Below are 16167 nucleotides of genomic sequence, written 5' to 3' on the forward strand. Positions count from 1 at the left end.
ATTAGAAGCTAGTCGCATCAGGAGTATGATTTGTAGGCCTATATAAGTTGAATGTTATAAGCATGCCACATATTTAACTTCAACAAATATGAGAACAAATAATCTTTGGCATCAAAGTTTGGTCACATCAACCTTCATGATTTATTACTACTACATAAATAAGGTATGATTTAGGGACTTCCTGTTTTAACAAATGAACATATTAATTGTGAAGATTTTGCACTTGGAAAAATACATGGGGATGAATTTCGTCTAGCTTAAATAGGAGAAAGAAAGATATACTCGAGTTTTTGCATACAAATATATGTGTAACCTATGCACACAACGTCCTTAGGTGAATCTTACTATTTCTTATTATTTATTGAGAATTGCACAAGATATACACATGTATACTTTGTTACAAGGACAGTGATGCTTTCAAGTATTTTAAAGAATTTAGAAATATGGTTGAAAAGCAGATATGGAAAATGATTAAAATTCTCGTCATATCAAGGGGGAGAATACATGCTTGGAAAATTCATCAAATATTGCAGAGATCATGGAATAGCACAATAGTTTATAGTACCACACACTCCACAATAAAATTGAGTTGCAGAGACAAAGAACAAAACATTGGTGGAATGTGCATGCAACATGAAAACAAGTAAGAACCTGTCCAGTGGTTTTTGGGCTGAAGTAATTAATATTGTAGTTTACTTAAAGAAAAGAAGTCCAACTTGGTTTTTTGATCTAAAGAATCCATTTGAGGATTAGTATGGTTTCTAACCTGCAGTCCATCACTTGAGAGCATTTAGTTCTAAATACTTTGTGGACATTCCTAAGGAATATAGGAAGAAATTAGATGTTAAAGATATAAAGTGCATACTTGTAGGGTATTGTTTTGATTTCAAAGAATATAAGATGTCTAATCCATCTACTCTCAAGATGTTTTCAAGTAGAGATGTTATCCTACATGAAAAAAATGATGAAGGGAATAAGGACAAAAGTTATGAAGAGTGGCGCATGCCTGTAATGATTAATGACAATAATGATGAAGCCAAATACAATCATTCACAATAGCAGTAGAAGCAAAAAGAGGAACCTAATGATGTAGATACATTCAGTTGTCAGAGTCTATTCAAAGGTGAGTAGGAAATCGAATAGGATAGAATTGAGGCAAGTTCGTTACCGCGAAGATCAGTTAGGCAGACTCACTTACTTGTAAGGTAGAAAGAATATGGTCTTATGACTAGTATTTTAAATGTTGTTGAGCCCATGAATTATAACGAAGAAAATTGTTATGATGAATGGAGGTGAGCTATGAAAGAAGAGTATGAGTCCATAATTAAAAATAAAACTTGGGAATAAATTGAAATTCAAAAAGGAAAAGATCCCATAGGCTGTAAATGGTTATATAAACTTAAGTTCAAAGTAGATGGTAGTGTAGAAAAATACAATGCTAGGTTGGTGGCCGAAGGTTACAGACAGAAAGGAGGAATTGATATGAGGAGACTTTTGATCCTGTAGTGAAGTTAAATACTATTAGGATGTTAATAGCTCTAGCTACAGATGGAGCATACATAAGCTAGATGTGAAATCCACTTTTCTAAATGGGGAGTTGAAAGAAGATGTATATTTAACACAACGTGAAGGGTTCGTTAAAAAGGGGAGCACTTGGTATGTAAATTAAAGAAGCCATTGTATGGATTGAAACAAACTCCCAGATCTTGGTATGAGAAAATAGAATCTTTCTTTTCACAACACAGTTATAAGAGAAATAAAAATGGTCCAAATTTATATACGAGATTTTGATTGAAATGGGCATAGTATGTTTATTTCCTTATATGTTGATGATTCGATTGTTACTGAAAATTCTAGTGAATTGGTTGAACAAATTAAAGTGTAGATGTCATAGGTATTTGAAATGAAGGACCTTAGAGAATTGTATTATTGTTTGAGTCTTGAAGTCTTGAGGGATTCTAGAGAGATTTTTGTTACTCAAGGAAAGTATGTCAGGTAACTGTTGAAGAAATTCATAATGGATCAGTGTAAGTTACTATAGTACATATACAACAGAATGTCAAATTTCAGAGTGATAATAGTTCTAAAGAGGTGGATGCTATGTTGTACAGACAATTGGTTGGAAGTTTGATTTATTTGACTACAACTAGACATGACTTAGCATATTCAGCCAGTGTATTGGGTTAATTCATCACAAAACCTATTGAAAATCATTGGGTGGCAACAAAAGTTGTCTTAAGGTATCTTCAAGGAACTACAAATTTTAGCATTATATATACTAATTCTTTTGATAGTAAATTGACAAGCTATTCAAATTTATATTGGGCTCAATATCTCAATGATAGAAGATCTATAACAAGGTATGCTTTAAATATTGGGTACAGGGTAATTTCTTGGAGTAGTAAAAAGAAAAATATTGTACCTATCATCAACAGAACCAGAGTATCACGTTATATGTGTAGCCACTTGTGAAACAATTTGGTTCAGAAGAATTCTTTGTGATGCAGGAGAAGAATAAAAAGATGCTACACTGATCAAATGTCACAACCAACGTTCAATCAAGCTCGCAAATATTTCATTTCGTTAGAGAAAAGGTTTAGTCTAAAGAGATTTTTATTGAATATTGTAACAATCGTGAAAATGTAGGTGATATCTTCACCAAGTCTCTTAAGATTAAATTTGAATTGTTTAGACAAATGTTAGTAGTGAAAGTGAATCCTTTCTCCATTAACGAGTAGAGTTGAAAATAATGTAGAAAGTTTATTTCATGGTTGTGTGTGTCTTAGCTTAGACTTAGTTCTTATTTTCTAGAAGATAGTTTCAATGTCCCTAAATTGAATGTAAACTTTTGTATGATCTATAATAAAGCTTACTCCTTACACAATCTCAAGTCTCCATGTGAAACTTACTCAGATGTGAGCTGCTATTTTTAGTGTGTAAATTTAATTCCAGTTTATGAATCCAATTTTTAACATTATCATGGTTTAATAATTAATAACTAACCTTTTATATTAATTTTTGAAATAATTTCATTTAATTTTTAAATATATATCTTTTTGCCATTATAATGATTTTATTTTGAAAAATTAGCTTATTAAATAAGGTATTGCGTTATTTCTAATCTTTATTTATTAAACTTTAAAAGCACATTATTGACATACAACATTTTATGGTAAAATTTGTCATAAACCTAGTTGACGGTTAATCAGGTTCTTTGAAAGAGAAAATATTATAGTCATTTAATGGTTGAATAGTACTTTATATTATATTTTTTAATAATTGAGTTTTTCCGGTAGGAATTTATTGGAATCTCAAGTTTGATAGCTAGTTTCTACACAATGAAAGCGTCCAAAGTTTTCGAGGGTGCTGAATCCAAATATGCAGTTAAAAAACCATTTTAACTGCAACAAATCAAGATTTAATCTCAATTTCTTCCGCCGAATTCCTACCAGAATCTCCAAAAAAATCTCATTATAGACAACTCCATTGTGGAATATTAGAGAGAATACAAGCGACATTGCGGAATGCTAACGGTTCACGGAAATCTAAAAGATATTAAGAAGTTGGATAACATAATCAAAACTTTATTAAGAAGTTGAAATTGCAATTCACGCTTGTCTTTCATTCTGGCTTGCAAGATACGACAGAAAGTATATTCAATTTGTGAGGCAGGCATTCACAAATCTTCACATTGGTTCTGTTATAGATATGCACATGGAAAGCACAGCTCAAATTGTTTCACGGTTCAACGAAGCTCCTGCTGACCTTCAAAGGGAGATATTTGCCCGACTGCCTGTGGAGTATGTGTATAGGTATCGCCTGGTTTGCAAGCAATGGAACGACTTGCTTTCCTCGAATGATTTCCTATCAAAGTGGGCCGAGGTGTCTCTCAGCCGGAAGCAGCCACGGCTGGTATTTTGCTCTAATAGTCCCGAAATGGCATGGATGGCATTTTGTTTCTACACACTCACCTGGGTTAACTCTTCTTGGTCACCCGAAGCGATTCCTTAGACGGAAGGGTCTGCAACCCTTATACAGAAGCGTTTGCTGATATTCTATCTCCATATCAGATTAATAAATCTGACGCTTCATACAGAGTTGTCGCTCAGATTAATAAATCTGACGCTTCATACAGAGCTGTCGCTCAGATTAATAAATCTGGCGCTTCATACAGAGTTGTCGCTGTTACAACTCTGTATGCAAATGGACTGATCGAAAGACAGATGGTGCAAATTTACGAACCTTCCTCGAAGAGATGGAATATCGCGGGATACATTCCGGAGGATTTTATATTGTGTGACGAACCTGTTTCTTGCGAGGGATCATGAAACGAACGGCATCAGGGTTTTCACTATCCCAAACAAGGGAGACGGTTGAGCCATAGCTCCCAACCCCATTCCCATACTTTTTGCACCATTCCCTGAAATGGAATTGGAACATATAATCACCTGCGGGTCCCGAATATTTCTAGTTGCTTCGAAATGGTATCCAGTCCAGGTTGAACAAGCTGGTGGGGAAGGAGAGGGCATGAAGGGGGAGTTTATCATATGGGAGTTTATCACTGAGGGCAAGGATGGGGATTGGGTAGAGATTGCACGGATGCTTTATTCGATGCATTTCACTGGAGTAGGAGAATACCTGTGTTTTATAGCGACGGAGATTGACGTGGTGGGTATTGTAGACGTGGCTACCTACAATTTGATAGATAAGCAATGGGTATTGCTTCCCAGCCTTTCTGCGAGCCAAAACGAGTCCCACCATGGGTATATTACGAAAGCAATGGCATTTGTTCCAAACCCACATGCCAAGGTAGAGTAAAAGGAATTTCAAAGAAGGGTTCTTAGCTAAAAATTGTTTCCATTACTGAAAATCTGTACTACTTCAAATGTGTTAATTAAAATATGATATTTTACATGATTTTTGAATTAAAGCTTTTAAAACTATGATAAAACTAGTTTAGAGAATTTATTAATAATACATATTATTTTCCAGAATTATTAGTGTTGTTTAATATATTATATTTGTATTTAGTTAAACGATTATTTCCATATATCTATAAAAGGGTTAATAACTGATTTTTAATTTCGAACGACTAATTTCATGTTTAATGAAATCCTCTTTCTACAACGATTTACTCTTGAATTTATGTATTTCTGCCTACCTTACATTTTTTAAAAGTTTATCTTTCGAAAATAACTTTGAAATTGGAAAATATAGAGTAAGTATGTTATATTTATTGGAAATATGAAACATAAAGTAAAAATGTTTTTTTTTTAATTATAATTATAATTGTAATATGTGTATGCATTTCTATATATTTCTAAATATTTCACATTTTTTAAAAGTTAATATTTTGAAAATAATTTTTAAATGGAAAAAGTAGAGTAAATTTATTATAGTTATTGGAATTATGAGACATCAAGTAAAAGTACAGGCTTTTTATAAATTCTAACTATTTATTGGGAGGAGATGTTTAACAAAATAATTGTTTTATTTAAATATATTTAGGTTATAAATTGATTTTTTTGGAGTTATTTTTATTGTTAACTTTACTCAAAGTAGGATATAAAATTTTATATCTATAAGTTTTAATGGTTTAAATTGCAAATAGTTTAATTAGACATTGAAAAATGTATTTCAAACAACAAGAAATCACAATCTCAATAGAAATTGCATTGTTGAATTCCTACCAAAAAGTCATTCCTTCCACTAGCAAAATTAGTTGTATTCTTTAATACTCCATGAATGTGTGTGTTATGTCGTAGTTTCACTAAATGGAGAACCTATGAATATACTCTATCACTTCAATACCTCCTAATTCTCAATAATAGTGTGGCACATTAGGGATACATAAAAATAGAACCATTTTGGTGTTATGCATATTAGATTATTTTTTCCTGTCATAACCATGAGGTAACAAAAAGAACCACTCCTCCCAAAACTATGGATTCATTGAAAAGAAGGTGGAAAAATGAATAAACACAACGACAAAGATCCTCTAGCATTGCTGTGAAGATCCTTGATCACATAGAAAAATGATCCATATTTGTAGATTAATTAAACTTGGTTCACATGAATATGTGGTGCAAAATGACAAAATTTGATTATATTTTATCAAACATCTAAGAAGGAAGAGAAATGATGACATTCCTCCTTTTGAAATGTTGAAGGGATATCAATGACAATGTTTCTCCTTCTTGCAATCAATAATGACATTATGAGTTCCTTATTTATCAACAACCAAGAAGGAATATTATTGCTTAAAATAAATATTGGTCACAACAAATAGATGTATCTAAATATTTGTGAATGAATTAGTGACACCATCCAATAAGGAATATTGAATATTGGAAATTTGATATATAAAGATGGGTCATTCTTTGTTGATGTCCATAAATCACAAACCATTTGTAATCATATGCATAACTCTACCCATTGTGAATTCCTTGTTTATCAACATCCAAGAAGGAATATTATTGTTTAAGATAAATATTGGTCACAGCAAATAGATGTATCTCAACATTTGTGAATGAATTAGTGACAACATCCAGTAAGGAACATTGAATATTGGAATTTTGATATATAAAGATGGGTCATTCTTTGTTCATGTCCATAAATTATAAACCATTTGTAATCATATGCATAACTCTACCCCCCTCCCGTTCTGAACCTATGACCTCTTAAGAAAAAACACATGCTCTTAACCATTAGGCTCTACATATCTTACATTTTTTAAAAGTTTATCTTTTGAGAAAAACTTTGAAATTGGAAAATATAGAGTAACGTATTATATTTACTGGAAATATGAGACATCAAATAAAAGTGGGTTTTTTTTTTTTTTTTTATTCTTAATTATAATTATATATATGCATTTCTACATACTTTACGTTATCTAAAAGTTAATCTTTTGAAAATAATTTTGAAATGGAAAAAGATAGAGTAAATGTATTATAGTTATTGGAATTATGAGACATCAAGTAAGAGTAGTTTTATAAATTTTAAGAATGTATTGGGAGGAGATGTTTAACAAAATCATTCTTTTGTTTAAATATATTGATGTTAAATAATATATAAAATGATCTTTTTTGGAGTTATTTTTATTGTTAACTTTACTCAAAGTAGGATATAAAACTTTATATTTATAAGTTTTAATTTTTTAAATTGCAAATGGTTTAATTAGACATTGAAAAATGTATTTCAAACAAAAATAAATCACAATCTCAATGGAAATTGCATTATTGAATTCCTACCAAAAATCCATTCCTTACACTAGCAAAATTAGTTGCATTCTTTAATACTCCATTAATGTGTGTCTTATTCCGTAGTTTCGATAAATGGAGAACCTATGAATATACTCTATCACTTCAATACCTCATAATTCTCAATAATAGTGTGGCACATTAGGGATACATAAAAATAGAACCATTTTGGTTTCATGCATATTAGATTATTTTTTCCTGTCATAACCATGAGGTAACAAAAGGAACCACTCCTCCCAAAACTATGGATTCATTGGAAAGAAAGTGAAAAAATGAATAAACACAATGATAAAGATCCTCTAGCATTGTTGTGAAGTTCCTTGAGCAAATAGAAAAATGATCCATATTTATAGATTAATTAAACTTTGTTCACATGAATATGCAGTTGAAAATGAAAAAATCTGATTATTTTTTATCAAACATCTAAAAAGAAAGAGAAATGATGACATTCCTCCTTTTGCAATGTTGAAGGGATATCAATGATAATGTTCTTCCTTCTTGCAATCAATAAGGACATTCTGAGTTCCTTATTTATCAACATCAAAGAAGGAATATTATTGTTTAAGATAAATAATGGTCACAACAAATAGATGTATTTCATTATTTTTCAATGAATTAGTGACATCATCCAATAAGGAACATTGAATATTGGAAATTTGATAAATAAAGATGGGTCATTCTTTGTTGATGTCCATAAATGATAAACCATTTGTAATCATATGCATAACGTCGTTGTTATGACTCGTAGTGTTAGAAATACACAACATAAATATCTTCCTAAATTTTGAATTGATATAATACATATTATTTTAATGTATTGCCAAATTTTAAAGATAATACACAAATCCAAAATTATAAGAGGAAAGTGTCAAATGCATTCCTAAAATAAATTGAAAAGTTCAATTTTTGTTACTCCTTTTTTTCTAAGTAAGACTAATTCTATTAAAAAGGCAAAAATATAATTACACCGAGGCCTCGCCTCAATCACTGTTTCTGGTTTTCGAAACAGTTGATACTTCTCTAGATTTGGGAAACCAGCATGAGATTTCAAAAAAATTACCATATAACCCTGGACTGACATCAATAGACACCATAATTCAACCTTGTGACATAGAAAAAAGGCGCAACTAAACAACACTGGACATGACAGCAAACCAAAAAAACTACTGAACTTCTAAACATATGCAAAAATATCAAGCGACTGGACCAACCCGTGATCTGTCTGAGGCTGATTTGGTTCATGGGTGACAACATTTTCCAGAGGGAATCAGTTGTTTTGCTCCTTCTCCGGAGTTTCCTCAACCACGGGACACGCATACTGTTCCCAATCGCCTTCCTTTTTCTCCACATCACTCTTCTCAACATGACTTGTAGGGCCCTCGATCTACTGGGTGCCTCTTGCGCTGCCAGCACACCCCACCATTAAAGCCACGCCTGCAGAGTTGCCACCCACCCGTTGGAAGTCGTCTGCATGCTCATCGTCACCATGCATTCTGTTATGCCTGATTCCCTGGCTAACATCCCTTTAATTTTTCTCGTGACTCCCTCTCATATCCTGGGCTCTCATCTCCTGAGAATGCTCCTCAGAGCTTGTCACTTGATCACTATCCAACATTTCTTCTTCAGTGAAGATGACGGTTAGCTTGGCAGTGATAGTAGGTTTATTTAGATGGCTATGGAACTTGAAATGGGTAGCGTGATAGGCAGAGCCAGGACTCTGTTGGGAAATAATAGAATGGAGCCCAAAATCTCTAGTCGGATCCCTTGACTCCATCCCACGCCCCCACCTGCTACGTGCATAGGAATAGTGTCTGAGCTGAGGTCTGGGTTGAGGCTCATCTTCCTGGTCCTGAGGAGGGGAAGGGGGAGCCGATCTCTATGCAGTATGAGGTCTCACTCTGCCTCCCTGAGAACCTCCATATCGACTCCTCATGCGATGCCTTACCATCCTGGTGAGGACTGAGAGAAAATCAGTGGGATATTCAGTTGGGGAGGGGGATTGATTGCAGAAACAGGGCTTCTGAGCAGGATTTATAGGGAAAAGTATGGAGTGGGAGAAATGGTGGCCATTTCCCAAATCGATGCAACTAAGGTGCCAACAATGTTTTCCTGTAGTTGTTCTGCTACCTACCAGCTTTGCCTGCAGTGGACAATAGCGACGGATCGGGGGTCGAACAATGGGAATAGGAGGCGCCATTCTGATATCGACTGTATCCATCTCTCGACCTGATGGGCCATTTATTTCCATCTGCATTCTGGCCGGATTCGACTGCACTAAGCCTGGATCTAGGCCCAACTCAGCACCTGGCTAGTCCTTGCGTCGAAGTTTCTAAATGAGCCCATTAATGCTCTTTGAAAACACCCGCACCCAGGTGCGTTTCTTTCTCCTGGATCATTTCTCTTTCGACCAGATCCTTATAATCCCGAATCTGTTGTTCATTGGCTAGAAAAGAGAGAGAATCTATATGTAGAGCCTTTCCGCTTTCAACTCCTATGTTCGCGAGTAAGTCTGCTACTTTGTTCCCTTCCCATCGAATATGCTTGAGATTGATTGCCCTGTGGGTGGAGAGCCAAGTTTTAATTAGATGTAATCGACTTGCTAGCCTCGAGCTGTTGCTTACCTTAATTGAAGAGGTTCCTTGCCGGATTTTGGTGACAATGCTTATAAGTATCTGCAAGTCTCCTTCTATAACAAGTGGAAAGAGTCCATGATTATGAGCTAGGATAAGGCCCTGCCATAATCCTTCTAATTCTGCAGAGTTGTTGGTATCCCACCCAATTGATTCGAGGAAGATTAGGCATGGAATACCTTCATGATTTCTGATTATTCCCCCAAATATAGCCTTACCTGGATTCCCTTTAGAGGTGACATCAAAATTTAGTTGGAACATATGATGGGGAGGAGGAATCCATTTATCCGGTATGATTTTTTTAACTTGAGTTTTTTCCTTGATTATCAGTTCTTGATTCCACTATATATTCCAGTTTGTCCATATGGTTTGCTTTTTTGGGGTTGAGGGGAAGTCCTCTTCATACCAAGTTTGTAGAAGTAAGGTCTCCCTTATGTTTTGACATATTGTGATCCATAGGGATTCCTCAGGCATAGATTGATTTTTGAAGATACGTCGATTTCTCTCCTTCCTTATTTTCCACATAAGAAATCCCAGTATTAGCTTCCATAGGGAGTTTAGAAGCTTGCTCTTGAATGGTCTTTGATCCCAGTTTCGAATAGTCTCGATAATATCTCCTGAAGTCCTCCCATCCTTCTGACATCTGAAGTTAATCTTTTCCCAAAGTTTGTGCGCTAGTAGGCAGGAGTGGATAATGTGCTGAGTTGTTTCCTCCTCTTTCTTACAGTTGTGGTAGTAGGAGGGACCATGGAAGCTCCTATTCATGAGGTTGTCCCATGTTAGGATTCTATTGTGACCCAAAAGCCATAGAAAGGTGGAGATTTTCAGCCAAAATTTGGGGTCCCATATTCTCTTCCAAAGAGGGTCCTTAACAATGTGCTCCTGCATGATGATGTGATAAGCCTCCTTTGTACAGTAGGTGCCTTTCTCTTCATATCCCCACCTAAGCACATCCGTCTCCTCTTAATATTGTATTCTTCTCTTTATTAGTTATGTTCCTAGAGTTTGCTTTGCTAATTCCGTTCCTTGGCTTAGTATGCTATCCACACTGTTCCATTGCCTGTTCCCCTGCATGGTTGATGGGAGCTAGAAATGCTTGATTGTGCTTGACAATTGCAGTATCTGTTCCAGAATTTGATGGGGTAGTAGTAAGTCCTTTAATTTGGGTTGTTGCTGCCATGAATCCTCCCAAAACCTTGTTGTATTTCCATTTTTAACTTCCCAGAAGCTATGTTGTTGTATTAAGATTCTATGTTGCTTGGCTACATTCCATATTAATGATCATGTCCTGACTTTTGAAATTCAGATTAATTCTTCTGTTGGTTGATTGTTGGCATACTTTGCATTCCAAAGCTTGGCCCAAGGGGTGTACGGAACAGTGAGCCAATTCCACCATATGCAAGCTCTCATTACCACATTACTTTGGTAGGGATTGTGCAGACCCGTTCCTCCTGCAGATTTTGGAAGGTAGACAGTTTCCCATTTGACCAAAGCCCATTTATGTTTTTGATCAATATTACCCCACAAGAAGGATCTCTGTAAACATTTGATTTCTTTGAGAACCCATTTGGGTACAACAAGGATAGAGAAAAGATACAACGACATGGATTGGATAACTACCTTGATCAGGATGAGACTACTAGCTAAGTTGAGGGATATATGAGTCCAGGAAGATAGGCGTGCCTCCAATTTTTCTAAGAGCATCCTCGATGAGGAATGTTTCAAAGTAGCATCAGTCAAAGGAGCCCCCATGTACTTGGAGGAAAGAGAGGCTATTGAGAACCCAAGGATTCGAGTTGTAGTTTCTTGGGTGACAGTTGATGTATGCAAAAAGAATATCTTGGACTTGACTTTATTTATTTTTGCTCCCGAAGCTTCTGAAAATTTTGACAATAATCATTTGAGTTGACAAGCTTCCTGAACTAAAGGGTGACCGAAAAGCATATTGTCATCCACAAATTGCTAGTGGGTGAAGGTAGGAGAGTTTGGAAAAGTCATACATTTGAGTTTCTGGGAAGATAGAGCATCGTTAATAAACCATCTTAGACCTTCCGCCATTAGCACAAAGAGGAAAGGGGAAAGTGGGTCTCCCTGTCTGATTCCCCGAGAAGGGTGAAAAGGAGAGGATGGAATTCCATTGATCAAGATTGAGAAGAAAGAGGAAGAGATGAGACTCATAACCCAGCATGTCCAAGTTAAGGAGAAGCTAAAAGCGATAAGGATTTTCTAAATGTAGGCCCAGCTTAAGATGTCAAAGGCTTTTGAGAGGTCGATTTTGAGAAGCATACCTGATTTCCTGGAGCTTTTCAGAGAATGAATGATTTCATGTGTTAGGATTATTCCATCTATGATTTTCTGGCCTTCTACATATCCCGACTACTTCGGTGATACGAGAAATGGTAATAGCGACTTGAGTCATGTTGCTACAATTTTTGAAACGATCTTGTAGATGACGTTGCATAGGGCAATGGGCCGAAATTTGTCTGGGCTATTAGACTGAGCCTCTTTTGGTATCAACGCTATGAATGTGGCATTCATAGCTGGCAGCATCCATTACAGAGATCTTGATTCCTCCAAAACCTGCCAGACATCCATTTTATTTAGGTCCCAGGAATTATGAAAGAAGTTGGAAGTGAACCCATCAGGACCTGGCGCATTTCCTTCTTTCAGTTGATGCATTGCTTTTTCCTCCTCCTGTAAGTTGATCGGCTTGAGTAGAAGTTAATTGTGCTCCTCTGTAATGACTGGTGGGCTCCAGTATTGTAGCAATAGTGCTACAACTCCTGGAGCTTCCTATCTCTAATTTTATCAACTCGGTAGTTCGTACAAACTTGGAAGCGACGGTGCTATATGCACAAGTACTAGCTCATGTCACAGCTGTCACTTGGTCAACTGGCACAAGTCCGCTAGGGCTCAAGCCAACTTCTATATGCTCTCAGAAGAAGCTTTATGAGTGATGGACGAAAGCTATCTCGAAGAAAGCTAGCCTACTTTGCAAAAAGGAAACTGAAAGCCAACAAAGCATGGAAACCCTAGTAAACCCTAATTTGACCAGCTAGACCCTTACTATGCAAAACTGAGAATGAAACCACTACCAATAATGCCATTACTTGCAGTGACCTGAAATACATGCATCTAAGCTACTTGCATCTGAAAAGACATGTTTTTGTATTTTTTTCATTAAGTGGTTGGATTTATTATGATGATGCTTTTGATTAGGGTTTAGTTGTGCAAGAGCGGTTGGAATGGAAGGAAAGCATGGGCAGGGTCAGGATGGCTAGGGGAGGTCCCAGAGGGTCTCTAGCATTAGTCCACAGAGGTCTACAATGTTCGGATGCTCGGCAACCAAGTTTGCAGGCTTCTACAGGATGTCTGCAGGGGATCCTACATGAAACTAATGAATTCTACATGAAGTCTACTAACTTCTACAGGATGTGTTGTAAGTGGAAGTTTGGTGATGGTGAAGGGATGGAATGGTTTTGGGTGGATAGGTGAGGTGGAGATGGAACTTGTGATGGCTCAGGGGTAGAGAAATAGGATAGAGAATGAGTGCACGAAGTTGGTTGGTGGATAGAAGGATGGCAGCACGAAAGGTAAAAGAGATGAAGATACGTGGAAATGGATGAGTTGGAGGGTAAACGAGCTGGACAGAGGCCGAGTAGGGCTTGAGGAGAGGTCAAGAAAAAGAGGAAGGAAGTGGAATGATATGGAGCAGTGTAAATGAAACAAATGACTTATGTCTTGCACCAAAAACGAGAATTTATTAACCTATGATACCTGTGCCATTAAACCTATGAACAACAATGTAAAACCGAGAAAAGAAATCGTGCATGGAATGGAAAATATAGAAGTATGGTTCAATATCAACAGTGCATGGGTGGATCTTCAATGACTATGTTGCAGCTTGCATGGAAGTAAAAGACTGTGTTTCTTTTTGGTGGTTGATATGGACTGCACTCCAATCCCTAAACAGAGATGGCAGTGATCTCTAACAACCTTTTTCTTGGAGCTCCTGTGTATTACAAACCTCCTATCGAATCTAAGCACATGAAAGCAAAGTAATCGTAAGCTAATCCTACTTAATCACATTAAAAAGACTAAATCAGCAGACTGTATTTTCAAAATGCATGTCAAAAAAAAGAAACAAAGTGTTGAAAAAGAAAGACAATAGCAATACAAAGAAGAGGAGGTCTATTGCTCTCAGGTTGGGCCCTAACCTGAGAGCTATAGCTCCCTTAAAAACTCAGAAGTAGATCCAAATCTGCTTGCCTTTATTCATAATCAAAAATCTAATGTCATGCCAAAACTGGCTTACAAATCGAATTACAACATGACTACCTACTGGCCAACTACTAGCTACAAAAATTGACTAACCACTAGCTACAAAATGACTACCAACTAGCTCCCCAAAATGACTAACTGAAATGAGGTCTTAAGCCCTCTTATTTATACAATTTGAGGACCCAACAGTCCTCCTAAAATTTAGGGACTTGGCTGCCCAAGACTTGTAGTTAACAACAATCCAACTTGACTTGCTTGGCTGCCCTTGTGCTCATTGATTTGGTGGCCTTTGAACTCCGAGCTGATGGTGGAGAATTCGAGGTAAGGGCCCATAAATGAGGGGGACACCTTCCTACAAATCCTCTAGCTTGTTCTCCCACGAATTTGGCTGCCAAGTGCTCATTAAGACCTTCAATTTTGTCTCCAAGTTGACCAAAAAGGCTACACAAAGCACGCATTAGACTTGTTGGCATAATGAGTAACCAAATTCACTCTATTAACATAAAAATAATAAAAAACATGTAATAAACTAATGAGAATGGTGGACTAAGCCAAATTAGGAGGTTGAATGAACCCAAATAATTGTACATTTTTGGGGCTCATCAATGACTTTCAGTATATTCCTTGTAATTTTATCTATTGCTTTTGTTCTGTTACCCTGTGGTTCTTGATGGGCTTGCTTAAAGTAGTTGAGTAGTTCTAGTTCAATTTCTTCATGACTTTCCACTCTTGTTCCCTGCTCAGTTTGTATGTGGGTAATATTATTATTCATTCTATGGTGGATAGTCATTCGATGAAAGAATTTTGTGTTTTTTCCCCTTCTTTTAGCCACCTGATATGAGATTTTTTCCGCCAGAGCATTTCTTCCTGTTTGGCCCTTTCTGAGATCTGTGCTTCAGGAGCCCTTTCCTGTTTCATATATTCCTCTGTTCTACCCTCTGTGATAATATGTTGCCGTAGCTACTTCATGTCTTGATCGAGTGTTGCCTGAGCCTGAAATATGTTGCCGAACATGGAGTGATTCCATTGTTTTATTCTACTTTTGAGGTGTTTAAGCTTCAATTGGAATTGGATCATTTTTGTACCCTTTGGTGGATTATAGTTGGTCCATTCAAAATTGAACAAATTTGTAAAATCCGGATGAGTCATCCAAAAAGCCTCGAAGCGGAAAGGCTTGTGACTTGTATTGCTTGGTCGAGTCCATTGAAGGGAGATCAGCCAGTGGTCTGAGCTTGAGAACGGTAGTATTGAATCTAAGAGATTGCCTCCCAAAAGGATTGTGTTGTCTGAGACCAGGAATCTATCCAGGCGAGACGCAATTTGTTGGGTTCCAGTTATTTTGTTATTCGAGGTCTGAAGTCCATTATTGAAAGGCATGTTGATAAGCCAATTTCCTTGAATGTATTCTTTGAAAATGTTGCTCTGCATATCCAGATTGTTCCTTCCTTAGTTTTCTTCCATCTTGGTGATCATATTGAAGTCCCCCCCATTTATCCATAATGGATGAGCACTAGCTACATTGATCAAGGAGAGTGTGTTCAGGAGTTCGATTTTATTCCCAGTCTCCTGGGGAAAATATACATTGGATAATATTCTGTGAATATTGGTTCCTGTGTTATGGAATGTTGCTTGAAGGAAATTCTTGTTAGCATGTACATTATCGAGTTCAATGGTACGAGCATGCCATATAATTGCTAAGCCTCTGGAGTCGCCAGATGGATCTACTACTGCAACTTGACTATCAGGACAAGCTTTTGCTGCTATTCTATTACGAGAGATGGAATTGCATTTGGTTTCTTGCAAAAAGAGAATTTGGGGTTTTTATTGCTTTATCATATTTTTGATTAATCTGCATTTCCCAGGGCTATTGAGCCCTCTGATGTTCCAAGAGATGAGCTTCATGATTGAAGGTTAGGGAGAGAATTGTAGTACTTCATGAGCTTGGAATACCTCCCTGACTCCACTAGCATTTCCCCAATGTGTATGGTGTGCTGGAG

The sequence above is a fragment of the Pinus tabuliformis genome, chromosome 1_1 (assembly GCF_031772625.1).
Source record: "Pinus tabuliformis cultivar Carrire ecotype Pingquan chromosome 1_1, CPIR1, whole genome shotgun sequence".
Lineage (NCBI taxonomy): Eukaryota > Viridiplantae > Streptophyta > Pinopsida > Pinales > Pinaceae > Pinus > Pinus tabuliformis.